The sequence below is a fragment of the Pterocles gutturalis genome, unplaced genomic scaffold, assembly GCF_000699245.1.
Source record: "Pterocles gutturalis isolate BGI_N339 unplaced genomic scaffold, ASM69924v1 scaffold49879, whole genome shotgun sequence".
In the NCBI taxonomy this organism is placed as follows: domain Eukaryota; kingdom Metazoa; phylum Chordata; class Aves; order Pterocliformes; family Pteroclidae; genus Pterocles; species Pterocles gutturalis.
In genome coordinates, this window is record NW_010132594.1 from 1 (window position 1) to 9,389 (window position 9,389).

A 9,389-nucleotide genomic window follows, 5' to 3' on the forward strand; every position below is an offset into this window, starting at 1 on the left:
ATTCTGTGATTCTGTGATTCTGTGAGAAACTTGAGAAACTTCCTTAGCTGGGAAGACCATAGAGTTACAAAAGATAAACAAGGGGCTTCTTTGCTGAAAGCTGACGTATTGCTTAGCTAGTGCCACCCTTCTAAGCAAAAACTGCTATTAGGAAAAATGTGAATGAGGTATTTCTGGCACTTTAGAATAATATTAAACACGTTGCTGAAAGAAAAAGAGAAAGTTTGGTGCATAATTCTCAACCATCCCTTTGGAGAATGATTGTGAAGAGGATGGAGGTTGGTGAAGATACCTTTAAGCCTCCATCAAGCTGGGATGAGGGCTGGGAGAGTGTCAGCCAGGACCTGCAAAGCATGAGGTGTGTGACAGACTGCCTTCCTCGGGTGCACAAGCTGCTCTGACGTATGCATCGCCTCGCACCCCTGCTCTGCCAGCCTGCGCTGGGTGGGCAGCGGGGCTGGGATGGGCTCTGCTCCCCCTCATCATCGCCGTGATGAGGCCTTCAGCCCTGCTGAAGATGAGGAGAAGATGAGGTTTATGCTCATGCCTGCTCACACCTGCTTGCTGGGCAGGAGCATAAACGTCTCCTTGGCTCTGCTGGCCCAGGCACGGTTTGTTGTTGCACAGAGTGCTGGAGGCGGGCAGTTATTTGAGGGGTCAGGATGGTGCCAGCAGCTCTCCTGATGCATATATGGGAATGATATGGTGGCGTTGCTGTTTTCATTTATTAAACAAACCAAAGTAAATTGCTTTTCCTTTTCTTCAGCTATCATTTTGCTAAAAATACCCTATGAACTAATCCTCTAAATAACATTTTAATAGAGCTCATCTTTGGATTAGTCTCCTAAATCTAAGTTTCCAGGAGCCGGCAGTTAGCTCAGTAACTGCTTGTTCACTGAAACCGGTCCATTCCCTGTCTCTTCATCTCAGCATGGAGGAGCAGACAGGTAGGACTGGATGATCAGCAGGCTGATGGTGGCCCTGCCCCCAGGGAAGGCCACCCGCTACTGCAGAAGCTGCCACTGCCCCAGACCTTCCATGACTTCTCCAATTCCCTATTCCACTGCCAGAACAGAGCAGAGGGGGGAAACTGAGGTCCCATCTGTTGTCCGTGGTTGATGATGCCCCTTCATCATTCGGCAGCCTCAGATCTTGGCTACTGCATGGCTATGAGGGGTGAGTCAAGGGCTTCACACCTTCTGCTGTGACCAGCTGGCAAAGGGAGCAACCTCAGGGTAGGAAGAACAGTCTTTTGCAGATGATGCCTTCCAGTTCCTGCTGCCCAGTGCTTTCCAGCTGCTGCCATGCTTTGCCCCCTGTCCGAGTTTCCTAATCACTGCACTGCCCTTACATAGCGTCCTCTGTTTGGGTATGGGTTTGGCCTGTAGACTGATGACCAAAAGCTCAGGGTAGAAGTGCAGCAGCCATCTCGGGGACTCCCTCTGCCATATGCATTATTTTGTCTGGTCCGGCTTCCCAAGAGGCAGGTGTTAGATTTTCCATCCAGTCACTGCAGGATTGTTTAATGGGAAAATGGATAAGAATGGTGCAGCCTTTTCAGATACACTGAGCTTGAACCGGCCTTTGTTTCAGCTCATCTGGTTGCTCAGGATTTTAGGACCTCAGACCAGTATAAACAGTTCCTTGATTTTCAAATGTTTGTTGAATCATTCTTGCTTTGCTTCTCCACATCAGATATTTACATCTTTGTATTTTTTTCTTAAATAAACTCAGGAACATTTAGAGGGAAGGGAAAATATAACAAATCCAGTTTAATAAATATACTGACATTTAAAAGCAAATAAGCATTAAAACAACTGAAAGCACTGAGCAATTGAAGTATCTTGTGGTAGGTCCACTCATCCAGAAATGTCCATTTTAAGTAATGTGCTAGGTGCTGGATTGTGACCAGCAAGGGTGTATGTCCAGCTAAGCAGCCTGATGAAAGTGGCCTGGTCCCTCTTCCTATTAATAAAGCATGCTAATCAAGCAAGAGGTGAGAACCCAGCTGTAAAGAATTCCTTTGGGTTGGTATTGTGCAGTTAGGACAAAGGACACAATGTTATAGCAGAGATAAACTACAAAACCAGGGTCAACTATAAATAGATTGTTACCACTAAGGGTTTCCAAAAACAACTACAGAGAGATTAGAGAAAGGCGCTGAGGAATTGCTGGTTCCCATCCATCCTTCCAGGATGACTTGAAATTTTGCTGGTGCATTTGCAGTGTGCTGGGTCTCTCCTGTGGCTCTGAATTTACTCTGTTCCTGCAGCCTTTTTTTATTTTCTGCAGAGCTGTATCTCAGTTCTTTTTCAGTGCTGTTAAAAAAAAAAATAAATTAAAAAAATTGTTATTATCTTGGAAAGCCAGGAACAGGAATTAACTGAACTGAAATAATTTTTCACATAAATATGAGATGTATATTAATTCTCCCATATGGAGTTTGATCAGCTAGCTACTCAGGCTCACAGGGTATTTTGAACCTGAGTTGTCTTCTATATTGAGTCATGCTGCTTCTACACAAAACTGTTCGTAAGATGGACAGTGGAGGTCTAGGAGAATTGCTCTATTACCTTCTTCTCAGATGTATGAATGGTAGCATTTTTGTCACACTGACCAGCTTGGTGGTCTTCAAAGATCCTAAGCGTTCACAGAAATAGAAATGATGCAACAGGAAGGCCACAAAAAAAAAAAAAAAAGGAATATTTGCTATCACAGCAAGCTGAGAAGTGGTATAAAAGTAGATAAAAAAGACTAATGTTAGAAACTCTGAAAGGGGTTTTGTGGGGTTTTTTAATTTTTATTAGTGAAAGTCCCACTTCAGAGACAGCTAAGGAAGCAGGCAGCTAGTGAGTGACACCCTCAGAAGTCTTCATTGCACTGATACCATCCTTGATATTGTTTAAATGTTTCACAGTTATTCTCACAAAATGGGGCTGGAAACTCTCACGCAAAACCCTTTTCTTAGTATTTAGAAAGGTTTACTTCCAATACTTGACAGAAACTGCATCACAGGAGAGGGATGTGCAACCATGAAAAATCACAAAGAAAACTGGTGTGATTTCCCCCGTCTTTCCAGGCTGAGACAGTCATTAGCGAGGGTCCTGACAAACCTTCTGTGGGATTATAGCATATTTATCTGAGCAGGAAGGCAGATTCCAGTACAGCCTCTTCCCTGGCCTCCAGAGTAACTGGATAAAGAGGAAAAGGCTGAGGGAAGCCTCATACAGACTATAAAAATGTGTGTAGCAGCCCCTTTTCCTCTGGCTGCCCTTTCTTCAGCTGGCTTTGGAGAAGCTGACGAGCCCTTTCAGTTCCTCAGCCTGTCTCAGATACTGAGCTGAAATCCTGATGAGCAGGTGTTCCCAGTCTGCTGCTTTCCCTGAGTAGGATTAAAGTCAGCAGGGAACAGCCATGGGCTCTCTGTGAGCACCCAGATGTGTCATACCTGGTCTTCGCCAACAGGCAAAGAGGAACAGTGTGCAAGAGCCACGGCAGTGAAACAGCAACAGGTTTGGGTAAGAAAACACAGACCCCCTGGGATCCCATTTGCCTTATGGCAGGGGATGCTTTGCCCCCAGAAGAGACCATGCAAGGAGAGGTGTGGGGCTGAGGGGAGCCCTCGCTGCTCCCTGCGGGAGACCCAGGGGCTGTGAGCCCCTAAACCTCCTGCACCCTCCACCCTCTGCACCGGCGTGGCGGGAGGAAAAGCTGAGAGTGCGAGAATGAGCACAGTCGGGGGTGCAGAATGGCTTCCTCCCTGACTGGAAGTTTTTAACCTACACGTGTTCAAAATGACAGAGGTATGGGCTGTCTCTAGTGTGGTCGCTACTGGTTTGGTTTGGCTTTTTTCCCCCCTCTTTTATGAGGAGAGAAACAGGATCCTCTTTGCTTCTGTTTTGCTTTTCCTTTCACTCTTCATTTTTTTTTAACCTCCTTTGGGTTTTCCCTTCTCTTCCCATGTCCCCGTTTTCCTCTGCTGTTTCAGCTGCTGTCCTAGCGATGAGTACAGGTCCCCTGGTTGTTGTACTCTACAGTTCCTAGAACTACATTTGTTTATATTTGTTCTTGGAACCAAGATGGTAAAAATAGAGTAAAGGCCATGGAAATAGTGAAGGAGGGGAGTATAATGCATTGTGCATTGCTTTCATGGATTGCCAAAAGGTGGAAACCCTGTTGATTGGAATTGACTTTTCCCATGTCTCAAAGCTAGCCTGCAGCTCACGGAGTTGCTCTGGAGGCCTGGGAAAGGACACACTCCATTGAGCAGAGCTGCTGCCTTTTGAGAAGAAAAAGAGGAAATCTGGAAAAAGAAGAAGGGAGAGATAAAAGAAGTTGAAAGTGGATGGTGGGAGGAAGGAGAAAGATCAATAAAGTGAAGGCAAAAAACAGCAAGAAAAAGCAAACCACAAGAACTGTCAGAGAAAAAACTGCATGTAATTTTATTTGGGATGTAATTGTACCATGTGTGGGAGAGAGGCGTGTAAACATGTCTAATTGCCCCGTGAAGATGTCTCACTCTGATCTTAAAAAATCCTCTACTTATTTAATCTCTAAAACTGAGCCCCTATATCCTTTCCAGCCTGGCTTCTTAACGGGATATGTCATAAAAACATGAGCCCTATCACCATGTGGTATTTCTGGGGATGGAGTCAGGCTTCTGCACTCCAGCACGGAAGAGCAATTGTTTTTACATGGGAGAGCCAAACCCACAGCAGGCAGCTGGAAGGTGCATGAGAGGTGAAGTGAGCGGTGAAGAATGATGAAGGGCCCTGACATCTTCTGCTGTGAAACAAGCTTTGCTATTAAAATCTGCACAATGTACTTTGAGTTATTATTGCCTGGTTCCTTGTGGCAGTCTCTGCTGTGGGGTCACCAGTTAGCGGAGGTACAATTCCCTAAATCATAGAATCATTAAGGCTGGAAAGACCTCAAGGATCACCAAGTCCAACCGTCAACCCAACACCACCTAACTCACTAAACCACGTCCCTGAGCACCACATCTACACGTTTCTTGAACCCCTCCAGGGATGGTGACTCCACCACTGCCCTGGGCAGCCTGTTCCAATGCCTGATCACTCTTTCAGTGAATAAATTTTTTCTAATAACCAGCCTAAACCTCCCCTGGTGCAACTTGAGGCTGTTTCCTCTTGTCCTATCACTTGTTACTTTAGAGAAGAGGCCAGCACCCACCTCACTGCACCCTCCTTTCAGGTAGTTGTAGAGAGTGCAGGGCTGGTGTAGGCACAATCCTGGCCCTTGAATGGTGTGATCCTGTCTGGTTTGCACCTTTGCTGCTTAGGGCTATCTAGTCTATACAAGATTTGTCTGAGGGACAAGTATTTGGTGCAATATGAAGCTGCATCAAGCAGTGAGATAATAGGCAGGGTGGATGATCCCTGCCCAAGCTTGTTCACAGGCCCTTTTGTTTAGCAAGAGGTATGTGTCTGTAGGGGATCATAAACCTAGGTCATGGTGTTCTGCATAACTTTGTCACGGAAATGGTGCTGTTATTTAGGATGGTGCCCTTGGGTGCCTGCAAACTGGCTGATGTCACTGCCCCGCTGCTTATAGTGTCCCAAAGAAGGACTTTGAGGTTTTTAAGTGTTTGTCTGCAGCACTGGCAAAGGTTATCCAGGGTGTTGCAGTAAAGTCGTAACTTTCCAGGAAGGATTCAGTCAGAGTAGCTATTGATGCAAATGTCTCACGCTGTCACCCAGGCATGTATAAATGGTAGTCTAGTGCCCGGAGTGTAGAGAAAGTCTATGTGCCTTCCCCTCTAGGCTACATAGTTTTCATTCTGATTCCGAAATAGCTGTGACATTTGGGCTTCTAAACAGAGCTCCAGCTGAAGATGTTCGTGATTGTAATTTAGTTGTACTTCTATATCTCTTTCTCCTCTGCTCCCCTTTCATCACTGCTTCTGCCTAAAACTGCCCTCCCACTCTTCCCCCTCTCTCTGTTCTCTTCACCGCATCTATTTTTATTGCTTCTGCCTTCTTCATCAGTCAACATCTTCCCTGGCTCTTTATTCCCTTTCTTCTTTCCCAATATCAAAGAACATAATTTTTTACTGTACGTAGGGGATAAAATGTTTCAAAAGATGGTTTGACTCTGAGATCTGGCCTCAAAGACTTAAAGGCATTCTTTCAAGAGGTTACGGTTACAGGCTTTGTATACAAACCCATCATCTTCCTGTCCTTAGATGTGTTCAGCTCTTGCAGCCCACAGAGCTGAGGTTCCAGAAGAACCTCGGGAAAGATGGGAATTGCTTGATGTAGAATAAATGCACTAATGCACACCCTCATGTATCTGTCACTGGCATATATTAGATTTCTTTGACAAGCAGGAATCTTGCAGCATGCTGATATTGATAAGCCATTTATGGATAGAGAAATGAAAACCAAGGCTGCAGTGACATGACCTATGCCAGAGGGTTGAACTGATTTTACTGAATGAATCTTTGCCTGACCAGCAGTGTAACTGCGGGGAATGTTAGGAAGGCTCCCAGATGTCCGCTGCTGTGACATTAGTGCTGATCTCTCTCAGCTGCTAGGTTTTCTGGCTTCTGGTCTGGCAGACTGCGATGCACATGCTGTGCATGAGAAGAGCATAATGGATGAGATGTGTGACATTTTGACAACCAGCTACTAGGCCATGCTTTCTTTTTGGGAAAGGAAGCAGCTCCAGAAGCAGTGTTGCAATGGTGGACTGAATTCTCACTTAACTGAATCTGGTCTAGCTCCACTGATGAGCTAAGAGGTGGTCATGGTAATTGTACCAATGGGTTTCTGAAACAGGTAAAGTGCTGAGCATGGCTACGTTGGTACGTGGCTTACAGGAGACTAACCCTTATAATTCAGAACTGAGCTAGTACCCAACAGGGATAAAAGCAAAATTTTTTACTGGGGTAAGGCTTGAGGAGCAGTGGAGGTTTCATACACCCCCGAGCAGAGCTGTGAGAGCAGCGCACAGGCTGATTATCAGGCTCTGTCCCCATTTATTTGTCTTAGTGGTTGTCCCTACGGAGACAATCTCCTCCCCAGTTGTTGGAAGCTGTCAGGATAAACCGTCTCACCTTAGACATCTCAGCATGATTGACCCCCCCAACTAGCTCTGTTTGGTTAAAAGAGCTTCTTCTCTTGTTTGAAACCAGCCATCAGACAGTGCCCATCTCCTCAGACCTGGACCCAAAGGTGGTGTGTTCATGGCCTCTAAGCTTGACTACTGCAAAACAGCGTAACCAGGAGTCAAAGAAAATTCTCTCGGCAGTATCTTCTGATGCAAGCACAGCAGTGCATCTACCTGGAAACCTGCATCTTTGCCAAGCTCACGCTACAGCAGCAGTCTTCATGCCTGTTACAAAGTCCATGTCAGATAGTATAGTAGTCAAAGCCTTCCATGTCTGGATCTAACTGTTGTAGAAATTGTACTTTGCTTCAAAACCATAGACACCCATGGTCAAAGCTGTGGGTAACCAGTCACAAGAGACTGCAGGAGGTACCTTTGACAGGTGCTGTCCCTGTGCCCCTTCTTGAAAGAGAAGAGAGTGGCCATGGACCTCGTGATCCTGAACAAAGTGCAAGACACCTGCTGTTGCGTGTCTGATTTGATTCAGGGTGTGCTGCATAAGATGAGTTCGCATGTACACAAAATGCACACCAGTCCTGGCTCCCCCTTCTCTTCTGCCCCCCCAACCAAACAGCTGGACAGAAAAATGAAAAAACTTGTTTTCTCTTCATTTTTGAGGAAGAAAAACTGGTCATTTCTCTTTTGAATATTTGGAAGACTTTGTGAAATTAAAATTAACAAGGTCATATAAAAGACTTCTTGAACAGCTAGATCCAACTTTAAAAAAAAAAACAAACAACCCTGGATTTTGGCCTGGTGCAATTTGTGAGCTTCACTTTATTTACACTACAAAAGGGAAAGGCCCTCACAAATTAAATCTGTACAGATGGTGAAGTAGCGTTTTGGAGAAGTAATTAAACATTGCCGCAGCATTCATTTCTATTTGCTAAAGGAGAGACTTTATAGCTCTCTGAAACAACTTTCTTTCTGCCCCTGCCATCCCGCAGAGAGGCTGCATCGCTCACTGCTGCTTTTTGCAACACCGTCTGTGCTCCTTCCTGTTTCACTCTCTGCTTTATCCTTGCACCTATTAATTTATCGCAGCTGCAGTGGGAGGTGGCACTTGCAGCTCCCCCACCTCGAAGGAGTTAACTGAGTTTATTACATAATCTGTTTAACATTTGGGATGAATAGGAAACGCACGCCCCTCCTCTCCTACAATATGCTTGTGCACTTTAAATCGCACTCCTCCCTGGCTGCGTGTAAGCCCCACGGCACTTGGCATGCCCTGAGTGTCAGTGTGTGTGCTGGGGCACGCGCTATCTCGCATGCCTGCCTGCAGCTGTGCCCCCTTCCAGCTCCGCTCATGCGACCAGAGGCTTTGCACGCTTGCATGTGTGTGTGGTGTGGGCATGCACATGAGAAGAGAGGAGCGAGGGGAGGAGAGACGGTCATGTCGATAGGGAGTGCCAGCGGTCGATGTGTAGTGTGAAAGCAAACTCTGCCATCTCTTGGACTGCTGCAAGTGGACAGACCGCCTCACATAATGCCATCTTTCGATGAGGTTTTGAAGGAAGCTGGGGAATTTGGAAGATTTCAAAAGAGGATCTTTTTCCTCCTTTGCCAGACGGGCATAACTTTTTCTTTCCTGTTCGTCAGCGTGGTTTTCCTTGGGCGGGTGCCGGACAACTACTGGTGCAGGATCCCTGGGGCAGCTGAATTAAGTGAACGATGTGGCTGGACACTAGAAGATGAACGAAACTTCACGATACTGCCCCTGCGCCTGGGGAATGGGTCCTCCAGTGGGGAGTGCGAGAGGCTGGACATTGCATGGGACACCTCCGCCAGCTGCACCAGCCCGCTCACCCGCTACGGCAATCGCAGCACGGGCAACCTGCTGCTTGCCACGTGCCATGATAGCTGGGTGTTTGAACAGCCCCACTCATCCATCATCAGTGAGGTAAGGAAAATACCCGTCCTCTGATGAGCGGTTTCCGTCCCGGTGCAGGATTGCGGCAGTAAAATGGGATTGCTGCTGCAAGTCATTGCTTTGGTGGCTGGTTTTCCTTCCCAGATTTGTTTCATTCTGAGTCACAAGCAAATTGGGACAATAAGTCTGATCAAGTGTCAGCATCAAGCTTTTTGGGAAAGGTGAGCTGATCTGAAGGGTGGTTTTCCAAAGCCAAGCACCCCAGGCAAAGCCAGACACAGCACATAGAGATTGCTCCATCACAGAAGGAATGTCAGATCAAAATAAAGCTTGCAGCTGAGGCTTCTGGTGCTCAATTTTGGGCCAGCAACTTTGGTGGTGTAAACCC

The 9,389-nt window shown here is 46.4% G+C and overlaps 1 pseudogene; it reads left to right on the plus strand.

Moving 5' to 3' along the window:
- The first annotated feature begins 8,617 nt into the window (after positions 1 to 8,617).
- On the plus strand, positions 8,618 to 9,031 carry LOC104467224 (annotated as a pseudogene).
- Positions 9,032 to 9,389: the final 358 nt, after the last annotated feature.